At 37.2% G+C, this 13,996-nt stretch overlaps 1 protein-coding gene across 1 annotated transcript in view; it reads left to right on the top strand.

Annotated features, from left to right (window-relative positions):
- Nucleotides 1-13,996, top strand: part of LOC139469610 (uncharacterized) — a 447,403-nt gene that overhangs the window by 100,539 nt on the left and 332,868 nt on the right. The window lies entirely within an intron of this gene.

The raw sequence follows: 13,996 nt of genomic DNA, 5'->3' as shown, positions 1-13,996 counted from the left end.
TTGAGTGCTTTGGGTCAATATTTCTTATTTTAAGAGATTTTTGACTATATCCTTACTTATCTTGCCTTGACCAAAAATGGGATAACACCTTTAAACTCTACAATTAAGGTAATCTTAAGATTTTCTTTTGGCTACTGATGGTAAATCACATTTCTAACTTGTGAGCAGAATCTGAATGCTATTGACCAATATTTTTAATTTTAAAAGATTTTTTGCTATTTTATTACTCATATCCCCTAGACCAGAAATGAGATAACACCTATAAAATCTTCAGTTAACGGAATCTGAGGATTTCTTCATGACTACTGATAGTAAATAACATTTGAAACTTGTGAGCAGAATCTGAATGCAATGGGTCAATATTTCTAATTCTAAGAGATTTTCTACCATATTATTATTCATATAACCTTGACCAGAAATGGGATAACGCCTTTAAAATCTACAATTAATGAAATCTTAAGATTTTCTCTTGGCTGCTGATAGCAAAGCACATTTCTAGCTTGTGAGCAGAATCTGAATGCAATGGGTCAATATTTCTAATTTTTAAGTGAGTTGGGTTTAACACCGCTTTTAACATTATTCCAGTTATATCACGGTGTGTCAGCTTAATGTGGGAGGAAAGCCCGAAGGAAGTGATGGTGCTGACAAACCTAGAAGCATTATTGGGGTGAACCGGGATTTGAACCAACCATCATAGGTTGCTGGCGGATCAAAGGGACGCAACTCTGCACAGTGAATCGCGGCGCCTTAGACGACACGGCCACCTGTGCCCCCTCTAATTTTAAGAGATTTTTTACTATATCATCACTCATCTACCCTTGACCAGAAATGGGATAACACCTTTAAAATCTACAATTAAGGAAATCTTAAGATTTCTTCTTGGCTGATGATAGTAAATAACATTTCAAACCTGTGAGTAAAGCCTCAACACTTTGAGTCAAGATTTCTAATTTTAAGAGATTTTTTTACTATATTATTATTATTCATATAACCTTGACCAGAAATGGGATAACACCTTTAAAATCTACAATTAATGAAATCTTAAGATTTCTTCTTGGCTGATGACAGTAAATAACATTTCAAACCTGTGGACAAAGCCTCAACACTTTGAGTCAAGATTTCTAATTTTAAAAGATTTTTTTTACTATATTATTATTCATATAACCTTGACCAGAAATGGAATAACACCTTTAAAATCTACTATTAATGAAATCTTAAGATTTCTTCTTGGCTGATGATAGTAAATAACATTTCAAACCTGTGAGGAGAATCTGAATGCTATGGGTCAATATTGCTAATGTTAAGAGATTGTTGACTATATTATTACTCACATCCCCTCAACCAGAAGTGGCATAAATGTTATGCTTTCAAGAATGAAAGGAATCTTGAGAGTTTTGTTTTCTGAACATCGTCATTCACATTTACAACCTTTGAGAAACATGTACTTTGACAATAAGCTGTGCATATGAAACTACATAGTTTAAAAAAAAGCTTCGTCCCCTTCACACCTGTAATAGGCTAACTGATCATCATGGAGGGACTGACTGCACAATGCATGACATTGTGCTAGGTCTGTACCTGCCTTGATAGAAACCACAGAAAAAAGGTAAAAAGTAAAGGTATAATGACTTACCTACACATTCTCGTCTTTCAAAGAAATATTATCTTAGAAACTTCAGCCACTTGGCCTTCAACAGCAAGGACCAGACGACCATTTTGATCAAGTTGTAAAGGGAGGATAACTCTTACTGTTGCTTTGTCTTGCAAATTTTAATGTCAATGGTTACAGAGCATGAGATAACAAGTTCAGTTCTCTATTAGTAATGGATTTATTAAATATATGTTATCTGTCTTAAGATGGTAATTTTGAAACCTTTCTAAATATTTCAATCATATTAAATAATATCATTTAGATTCCATATCGTCTCCCCAGAAATATGAGGACATTTTGCTGGCAAAACGGTTATGAAAGCTTCAACGTTTTTATGTCAATAACCTACCAGGAATGGTTCAATGAGTTTCCCAGTTATTTTAATACTGACCAGGAAGGAGATTTTGTCATACCGGGTATTACATATGTATTTTTTCCTTTAAATCAATGAGAAAAAGAATAGGGTGGTGGGTGAATCAAAGGAACATTAAAGAAATCTTTTTTTAACAAGAGAAATCTTTTTCAACAATTTCTACTCTAATATTTCTATATGTAATTAGTTTCTTTTATTTTTTAAGTTAGACTTCTAAGATGAAGCACAAACTTTCTCACATCCTGCATCTGCTATGCCTGGAAGCAGTTACATGTACCTCCACCATTAATATAAGAAAATAGTTGCTTTTATCATCATGTACACAATAATCAAATGGAGTGATTTTTAATAATTGTTACCACTAAAATCTAACATGCTAATGATAGTAATATTTACAAAAAATGACTTTGGGACTTGAGAATACAAACAAAAATACACACATCAGTTGCCAGAGGGCTGTGAGGTGTTGTTGCTTAGAAATCCCTTGAACAGTACAAATTTAACTGTACCCCTTTCAACTCTGACATGTTGAGTATTCATTGTTTGATGTTTAATGACACACTTAGTTATATTCAAAATAATTAATATTATTATATTGATGTACATACCCTCCCACATATATTTTGTGAACATCATGGCCTATTGTACAATGTCATGAGTATTTATTCCTAGACATTTACCTGCTGTTTTACTGTGTATGAGAAGAAATATGTCCAACTCTCATAACTCTTGCAAAATTGCATAACACAAACATCCTAGGAACTTGAATTATTACGCTTGTATCCCCACCAATGAGTGGCATAACAACTTTAAAATACATAAATTAGAGAATAATTTTATTTTCATTTGGCTTTTGCTATTTTGTAGGAAACGCTGTGTTCAGAAGTGGCCAAGATATCTATTTAACAGAAAATTTACTCTGTTATTAAACATGTCACCACCTCACAAAGGTTATGATATGATAGACAATTAAATAATACATTTGGGACTGATATCATGGTTAGAAATTAAACATGGCAATGGGCAGTAATTACAGATAATAAGCAACACGACCATTTTTATAGGAATTGCATTTTGTCATGAGCAATATGCATAAAAAGAAGAAATTGTATTCCGCTTTAGTTCCGCATTACCACTTTTATACGCTGCTATATTTAGAAAGGAAGATTTGATGATAAACTTTCATATTCATATTTTCATATAAAATTCATATTTGCTATATGATAAAAATAACTACAAAATATACTTTAAACTACAGGTGTCTTGAAGTACTGTTGAATGAAAATCAGGATACTTAGATACAGCAGGATAGTGTGTGGGTTTGTATGGGAAATTTGTCAACATTAAAAAAAATAAAACGTTACTAAAACAAGAAGATAAAACTTTGATTTAGATCTATTTATGCATCATACACATTTTGTGGGGTAGTCAGTATGATTTGTTGTTTGTTGGGACACATCTCTGTAATTAACTACTATTTTAAGAGCATGAGTATCAGAATTCTGTAAGAAATGATGGATCAATGAATTAACACCTGTGATGACTCAGAGCACTTAATGGTGGGACACATGTTATAAGGGGCAGAATAATATGGGTAAATCTCTTATTTCAAAGTATGATGACTAGTTGCATGTTGCAACTGAGTAACTGATTGCTTAATAGCTGCATGGTAGATGTTCATTAGGCCTATTTCTACAAAAATAATATAAATTTAAATATTCAGATGCAACTTTAACTTTGATATAAAAAGTAACATTTAAAATCAGTTGTTTTATTATTTTGAACGTTATTTCTTCTTAAAATATTTGTAAAGGCACGGATGTATACTTACTATATAGATCATTGGTAAAGGCCTGTCAAAGATGTCTGTGTGCTGCAAATGTTGGCGTATCACTAATTTTATTAAACTGAAGTTCGTGGTAGTATTTGTTAAGATTTGAATGCATGAATTGTTGTAGGAAATAACACAAAGGCTGATACATAAAATTTGCATTATTTCATCGATGCAATATGTTAGCCCAGACTGACAGAATGCCTCGCTGTTTTCTGACGTAGAAAATACCGTGACAATATACCATTTTTCATGACGTTTTCCCCGCTATATTCCAAAGTGACAATTCGTCTTGTAGTTGAATACTCAACAAATATTGATATTATAAACTAATAATCACTACAAAATATGTGCTAGTTAAAAATATTCAGTTGTAAACGACCGTTTTTGAACGAAGGTGCAACAGGATAACTCTTTAGCTTGGCTCCGTCTCTACATGTCAGTCGTTGTCGCAGCGCGCATTGATCCGGGAACCAGACCGGAAGCGACAGGTTGGACCGTCGCTTATATCATTTCAAAAGGAGAGTTATTGCCCTTTGGAACAAAAAGATCGCCCATTACCTATCATCATACAGGATTAGGTGAGGGTGTTCAAGAAGTTGATAGTTGTATCAATTCTTATATTTCTTCAATATCATGCCTTAATTATATTTATCAATTTTTAGTTTCCTTTAACTTGTTTTAAACAGTTCACACATTATTACTTTTGTCGTGCACGGTGCAATCTCAATCGGCAGTAATCAGTTAAGTAAGTGATGTTTGAAGAACAAGTAAAGTATCATCTGTTTATTGTACACACTGAATAGAGTTATCGCCCCTTCTGAATATTTATTTTGACACACGAATTATTTTCATAATTAACATTGTAATATGTTAAAATGAAAATCATAGCAGAAAAAGTGTCAACTGGACTCATGGCAAAACGATAGCGCGTTGTGCAGCAAACACCACTATGAAACGTGAAATAAACATGATCTCGATCTTGATCTCGAGTTCGCTAAGCCACGCATTGACTGAGCAATTTTGCAAAAGTACATTGACGTGTTTCATGTTATGCGGTTTATTTACGATACCCAACTTCTGTCATTGAATGTACTGTCACATTGTACCTATATGCCGACGAGGTTATGATAAAACAATCTATTTCTGAAATACGTATCTCGAAATGCACTTTTCCATTCACTTCCGGGATCCTGACAGCAAAATGCAAATTCCAGTGTATTACAGGCATATTTTAGTTGGACCTCAGGATTAAATGTGAAATATCTTCTGTATTAGATACAGAGGATACCATTTTTTGTTTGTTTGAAATGTCCACCAGTGAAATGCACAACATGCTGTCTGTTCCCTATCAGCTGATGCGACTCACACTGCATGGAGCTATGCTCTCCAAGCCTCGTTTTCGATCCAAGATGGCGAAAGTGTGAAAAAGGTCAATAGGAAAGTGTGAGTGTGACAAGAGACCATATATCTGTTATATGGTCTCTACTGTGACGTAGAATATCATCATCAACACCTGCCGTGGATTAGGGGATATAGGAATGTGTGACTGTGACGTAGAATATCATTATCAACACCTGCTATTGAGTAGGGGAGATAGGAATGTGTGACTGTGACGTAGAATATCATTATCCACACTTGCTATTGAAGAGGGGATGTAGGAATGTGTAACTTTGACGTAGAATATCATTACCAACACCTGCCATTGAGTAGGGAATATAGGAATGTGTGAGTGTGACGTAGAATATCATCATCAACACTTGCTATTGAGTAGGGGATATAGGAATGTATGAGTTTGACGTAGAATATCATTACCAAGACCTGCCATGGAGTAAAGGATATAGGAATGTGTGACTGTGACGTAGAATATCATCATCAACACCTGCTATTGAGTAGGGGATATAGGAATGTTTGACTGTGACGTAGAATATCATTATCAACACCTGCTATTGAGTAGGGGAGATAGGAATGTGTGACTGTGACGTAGAATATCATTATCCACACTTGCTATTGAAGAGGGGATGTAGGAATGTGTAACTTTGACGTAGAATATCATCATCAACACCTGCTATTGAGTAGGGGATATAGGAATGTTTGAGTGTGACGTAGAATATCATTATCAACACTTGCTATTGGGGAGGGGATGTAGGAATGTGCGAGTTTGACGTAGAATATCATTATCAACACCTGCTATTGCTTAGGGGATATAGGAATGTGTGAGTGTGACGTAGAATATCATTATCAACACCTGCTATTGCTTAGGGGATATAGGAATGTGTGACTGTGACGTAGAATATCATTATCAACACCTGCTATTGAGTAGGGGATATAGGGATATGTGAGTTTGACGTAGAATATCATTATCCACACTTGCTATTGAGGAGGGGATGTAGGAATGTGTGAGTGTGAAGTAGAATATCATTATCAACACTTGCTATTGAAGAGGGAATATAGGAATGTGTGAGTGTGACGTAGAATATCATTATCAACACCTGCTATTGAGTAGGGGATATAGGAATGTGTGAGTGTGACGTAGAATATCATTATCAACACTTGCTATTGAGTAGGGGATATAGGAATGTGTGACTGTGACGTAGAATAATACCATTATCCACACTTGCTATTGGGGAGGGGATGTAGGAATGTGTGAGTGTGACGTAGAATATCACCATCAACACCTGCTATTGAGGATGGGATATAGGAATGCGTGACTGTGACGTAGAATATAAATGTACAATTAAGAGCATCTCTCGGACTCTGGAATTCTCGAACTCATCAACAATGGAATACAAATATGTTTGTCGGGGTTCCATAAGGATACATTAATGATGTCTGTGAATCTATAACATTTCCACCATACGGGACACATACTGGTGCAGTATTACTGACGCCTGCGTATCCTACTCACTCGGAAAGACAGCAATGTCAATACCATTAACTATGAAAGTCAACACAACGCTATCTGGATTCACATCCTGTTTATTACATATACTACATATGTGTTACATCTACAAATATATCACTTTTATTGAAAGATATTTACTTTTTCACTTTTTTATATTTTGACTGGACAACCATAGCACAGAATAATCACTATTGTTCACAATGTCACGTGCCACATACACGTGTCTACATTGTCTGTGTTAACCAATCACCGACTGCAACGTCATCACTTGCTACCAGACCCGCCGTGGCCTGACTGGTGCCCATGATACTCCACGTTGTTGCGGTTGCATGGTTGTCCTCGTCTTTTTGAGCGTCACTGTCAGTCATTTTGCTGCAAAACAAAACACATTTACATTCCCTGGTTATCTTTTAGATACACTGGATGCATCACCTTGGACATCACTCAGTCTATCTCTTTGGATATCACTGCATACATCACATGGGATATCACTGGATACATCACATGGGATATCACTGGATACATCACATGGGATATCACTGCATACATAACATGGGGTATCACTGCATACATCACAAGGGATATCACTGCATACATCACATGGGATATCACTGCATACATCACATGGGATATCACTGCATACATCACATGGGATATCACTGCATACATCACATCGGATATCACTGCATACATCACAAGGGAAATCACTGCATACATAACATGGGGTATCACTGCATACATCACAAGGGATATCACTGCATACATCACAAGGGATATCACTGCATACATCACAAGGGATATCACTGCATACATCACATCACATTGGATATCACTGCATATACCACATTCGATATCAATGGATACATCACATGGGATATTACAGGATACATCACATTGGATATCATAAAAATGATTACATATTTCCAGTGACGTGTTTTCAGGCGCCAGGGGATTTTTCAGATTACACGTGACGGTGAGCCTTAATTTTGTTTCAAATTAAATATATAAAAAAAACAGTCTACAAAAGAGGTTGTCAGTACAAATATACAATGATATTTACAGTCGAACTACCGTACTGGATTAGTGACCAGACACACACTATCGAATGTATTCTTTGACTTTCTGAACCTACATTGTCTGTCAAATTTCAAATCCCGTGCACGTCCGGTTTCGGTTTCATGTAGTCCCAAAGGTTAAACACTAACTGCATGGAAGTCCTTACATCTTCACATCATAGTGAACATTCATTGATCGCTTAACTGATGGTGCCAAAATGAAGACGTTCTTATGACAACAGAAGTACTCACCTGTTTGCAGTATTCTTGTATTTCCCCATTCTCCAGTTTTCTTGAATGTGTTTCTTGGCGAGGTTGTCCTCATCTTTTTGACCGTCACTGTCAGCCATTTTGCTGCAAAAACAAAACACATTTACATTCCCTAGTTATCTTTTAGATACACTGGATGCATCACCTTGGACATCACTCAGTCTATCTCTTTGGATATCACTGCATACATCACATGGGATATCACTGCATACATCACATGGGATATCACTGCATACATCACATGGGATATCACTGCATACATCACATCACATTGGATATCACTGCATATACCACATTCGATATTACTGGATACATCACATGGGATATTATTGGATACATCACATTGGATATCACTGCATACATCACATGCAATATCACTGGACACACACATACCACACGTACACACACATCACACGTACACACACATACCACACCTACACACACATACCACACGTACACACACACACCACATGTACACACACATCACACGTACACACACATACCACACCTACACACACATCACACGTACACGCACATACCACATGTACACACACATACCACACGTACACACGCCACACGTACACACACATACCACACGTACACACACATACCACACGTACACACACATCACACGTACACACACATCACACGTACACACACCCCACACGTACACACACAGACCACACGTACACACACATCACACACATACCACACGTACACACACATCACATGTACACACACATACCACACGTACACACACATACCACACGTACACACACACCAAACGTACACACACATCACATGTACACACACATACCACATGTAAACACACACCACACGTACACACACATACCACACGTACACACACACATCACACGTACACACACATCACACGTACACACACATACCACACGTACACACACATACCACACGTACACACACACATCACACGTACACACACATACCACACGTACACACACATACCACACGTACACACACACCACACGTACACACACATACCACACGTACACACACACCACACATACACACACATACCACACGTACACACACGTACAAACACATACCACACGTACACACACGTACAAACACATACCACACGTACACACACATACCACACGTACACACACATACACGTACACATTAGAAACACGTGTTCAAACCTTCACTTGTCAGCACAACAAATATATTGTTTGACAAGACATTTACAAGGATGACCTTGAATGTGAGCAAAACCTTCGATATTCACAAAGGTAGTTCAGTCGAGAGCCCAAGGATATATAATATATATCTAAAAGAATGTCGAAAGCTGAGTCTGGCATTAATTCATTGAAGCTTGATGGTACCAATAACAGCCAGTTTATTAAACACGGGTCTGTGAAAAATGCAAGATGTTATGTAAAAATTGATTCCATATTTCCAGCGACGTGTTTTCAGGCGCCAGAGGATTTTTCATGTTACACATGACGGTGAGCTTTAATTTTGTTTCAAATTAAATATCGAAAAAACCCAGTCTACAAAAGAGGTTGTCAGTACAAATATACAATGATATTTACAGTCGAACTACCGTACTGGATTAGTGACCAGACACACACTATCGAATGTATTCTTTGACTTTCTGAACCTACATTGTCCTTCAAATTTGAAATCCCGTGTAGTCCCAAAGGTTAAACACTAACTGCATGGAAGTCCTTACATCTTCACATCATAGTGAACATTCATTGATCGCTTAACTGATGGTGCCAAAATGAAGACGTTGTTATGACAACAGAAGTACTCACCTGTTTGCAGTATTCTTGTATTTCCCCATTCTCCAGTTTTCTTGAATGTGTAGAGCTGATGTCCTGGCTGATTATAACACTGATCGCCTCGGTGACACATTATATAGCAACAACCAATCCGTTTCTGAGAACCCCTTTTCCACGTGACTCAAATCCTCGTTGATCATTGGTAGTATATATTTCCATATATGGACAACATTTTTGTCCTTTCTGGTATTCCCTGTATTTCTTAATATATCGACAGCGCATGTATATTGGAGTACCAAGTCCATTCACATATAAATGTCCCGGCGTGATACGCATGCGTGCACCATTGTACAGACATTTGCAGGCGGTATATACTCCAATAGCGCGAATGTGTCTCTACCTGCAGGGGCCTACATAGCCCTGCACCATGACTGTGGAATTTATATTTTTAGATGTGTTTTTTTTTCTCCTAAAAGCTTAGGCAAGTCTTCATCAAACTAACAAAGTCTAGTTTGCTTGATTCAACAGCAGAAGAGGAAGGTTCTGGCGTGATTTTAAAAAATAAATTTTAAAGACATCTTTTCATTGACTAAGTGTTATAGTGCACGAGTAACTACTAGTTCTACTACTGTTACATGAAAGCTGCTAGTAATACAACTATTTGTAGAGAAATTTATGTAAAGTAAAAGCATAGCTACTACATATATATACTGTTAGAGACTTGTATTGAACTTAAAGAAGTATAGTGAGTGAGTGAATAAGGTTTAACGCCGCTTTTAGCAATATTCCAGCAATATCACGGCGGGGGACACCAGAAATGGGCTTCACACATTGTACCCATGTCGGGAATCGAACCCGGGTCTTCGGCGTGACGAGCGAACGCTTTAACCACCAGGCTACCCGACCGCCCCTTAAAAAAGTATAAGGATAGATACTTGTTCTACTACAGTTACATGTCAGCAACTGTTAGTCATACACTTTCTTGTAGAAAACTATACCTAAAGTACAAGGATAACTAGTAGTTCTGCTACTGTTGCATGACAGATGCTACTGGTAATACAACTATTTGTAGAGAACTTAGTATAAAGTATAGCTACGTGTTCTACTACAGTTACATGACAGATGCTACGAGTAATACTAAATGTAGAAAACTTTATATACAGTACAATAATGACTACTACTTCTGCTACTGTTGCATGATAGATGCTACTAGTAAGACAACTACTTGTAAAGAACTATATGTTTTTGTTTGTTTATTTCTTTCTTGTTTAACGCCACACTCAGCAATTTTCCAGCTATATGACGGCGATTGAGATACGATGACATGCATCAACCAAGTCAGCGAGCCCAACCACCCGATCCCTTTAGTCGCCTCTTACGATCATGGGTTGCTGAAAACTGACATGGCTGTTTCTGGGGTATCGTGGTTTCTCATTGTAGGTATGCTTGACACTTAATAACTAGGCATGAGAGTAGAGGTGAGGTGAGGTGAAATGGGGTTTAACGTCGCGTCCAAGATTATTGCACTTATATAGCGACGTGCATGTACGTGTGTGTGTTTTTGTGATCTTGCAACAACATTCCCCAAATGACGTCATCGGGTATGGTGATGTGATTGTAAACTTTGAGGTGTAAGGTTTCATTGTATTGTAGCCCGCTATGACAGTCGTTCGTCTAAGTGACAGTCGATGAGTGGCGATCACCTTAGCGCTACGATCATGGTGTGGAATTGTAAAGGTGTTGCCTGAATTTCTAAAGGTGAATCGACAGGCACAGACATGGACGTGGTGTAGGAATGCAGGAAGCGGCCAGATGTCGATCTTGTTTTGTTTTGGTTTTGGTTTTTCTCTGGGGTGTGCATGACGATCCTGTTTTGTTTTTCTTCATCCTACAGACAACACAACACTACTATTGGTTCAACTTTTTTTTAATCCCCCGCTCACATGAACCAACACAACAAAATGATATGCTGTGTACTTCATTAAAAGGGAAACCATCTGTTAGCAGTATTTTCTGCCAAGGAAACTTATGATTGTGTTTCAACTGCTCTTTCTCAAATTATTGAAGAAGCTAAGGACTTAGATTATATTCATCTTGATGGTGTATGCTTTCAAATCAGGTTTTATCTGGGAGGGGATTTGAAATTTCTCAATATGATCTCTGGAATTGCGTCCTGTTCATGTAATCACAGTTGTCTGTGGTGTAAATGTTCGGCTTCAGACAGACACGCTACTACTTTGCAGTGGTCAGTGACTGATATGAACCATGGGGCTAGAACAATAGAGGAGATCACTGAGTTGGCCAGAAAGAAATCACAAAATTTGAACTGTGTCCACACTCCCCTCTTTGATTTTATACCTCTCTGGAGGAGAGTACCTGACATGTTACACCTGTATCTTCGTATTTCTGACCAACTGGTGAAGCATTAGATATCAGAACTCCGGTTAATGGACAACATTGCCAGATGCACCGGTATTTACATTAGAGGCAAGTGCTCTAATGTATCAAAATTTGAAAATTTTGTTGAAGGATTGGGAGTTGATTTTCAATTCAGAAATGATAGGGAGTCTGGTAGGTTTACGTTTAGAGATTTTACTGGTCCTGAGCACAGGAAAATTGCAGATAACATAGTCCTTGCTGATTTCATTCCCCAACAATCGAAATTACAGTCGATGTCCCTGTTGTGGAGTGAACTGAAACATGTTTATCATCAGCTTAAACAAGATAGATTTGAACAGAGTGAAGTTTTAGCTCTTGATGAGAGATGTAAAAGGTCGGTGGCCACTTTTGGACTTGTTTACCAAAGCAAAGATGTGACGCCTTATATGCATATTTTGGCATACCACATCACAGATATGCTTAGGATACATGGTAATTTGGTGACATTCAGCCAACAAGGATTTGAAAAGTTAAATGACAATAAAACTAAATGGTATTTTCGCTCTACTTCTCATAAGGGCAGGGAAGCTCTCAAACAAATCATTCTGAAACAGAATAGGCTTGAATCCCTTGAATGTTGTAAAAGAGTTGTACTGAAGGCAAAATGCTCAGTGTGTGACAAGTGTGGTCACAATAAACGGTCATGTGGCCTGAGTGACCGAGACATAATGTAGTGGGCAATTTGTAGGAGTATATCACTACAACAGGAACTGTTTAATGCAGTATGGCTGCTTAGCACTAGTGCTTCCTTGAGTGTAGATGCACTTCCTCTTCTGTCTTGTTGAGGACATACTTTGTTAAAAAAAGAACGTTATATACATTTGTGATACTTTGTCATTGTTCATCTTGAAACAAGATGAGTGATAATATTTCTAATAGGTTTTATTGGTGCAACAAGTGTAGGTACACTTTGTGATTTATTTGACCAAACCTTAGTTTATCATATCTGATAAACCTTGTTCAGGGAACTATTTTTCAGTTTAAATATGTTTCAACAAGGTTTGCAACGGAGCTCCATATGTTTTGTTAAACCGATTTCACTTTTTAAAAAAAACCACATTTTACTTATGGGCAAAGACTGTTTGTATCATTGTTTTGCCAGATTTGGAAAGCCCTATTATTTTGTTTGTAACGCTTTGAAGGCATCATTCTGTGTCAAGGTTATTTTTAAAGCCTATTAATGATTATGACGTGCTTAAACCTTGATAGGGTGAACGAGTTGTAGTTCTTCAGACATGTTTTGGTATCGATTAATAGCCAAATATGGACGTCTTAGCAAGGTTGTATGCACGCCAAGCTTATGTCTGTACCAGAAGATAATGTAATTTTAAAGAGACAACTCCTCAGTTCAGATGTTTCACATTCTCATGGCACTTACAAGAAGGAATATATTTTGGGATTCAATTTGCTTTTAGTTGTATCAAAATTTACCCCAAAACGTAAACTTTGAGGTGTTAGTAAAACAACTTTTTCAAATCCAGATTTGTTTGCACCTGCTGGATGAATAACTTCTGCGTGTAGTTGTAGGAATCAGAAGGAAGTGTCATGTTGAAGTAGCCACAGACATTACACTCAGTCTATCAAACTGTTATTGATCTTGTCATTGAACCTATGAGGAAGTGTTTGAGAAATAATTTGCTTGAAAGATGTTTAGCCTAAATGACTAAAGATCAGGTCTTTATATGAAAAGGCATAGGGATATCAAC

The sequence above is a fragment of the Haliotis cracherodii genome, unplaced genomic scaffold (assembly GCF_022045235.1).
Source record: "Haliotis cracherodii isolate W230 unplaced genomic scaffold, xgHalCrac1.p SCAF_2, whole genome shotgun sequence".
NCBI classification, from domain to species: domain Eukaryota; kingdom Metazoa; phylum Mollusca; class Gastropoda; order Lepetellida; family Haliotidae; genus Haliotis; species Haliotis cracherodii.
This window is presented reverse-complemented; position numbering and strand designations above follow the sequence as displayed.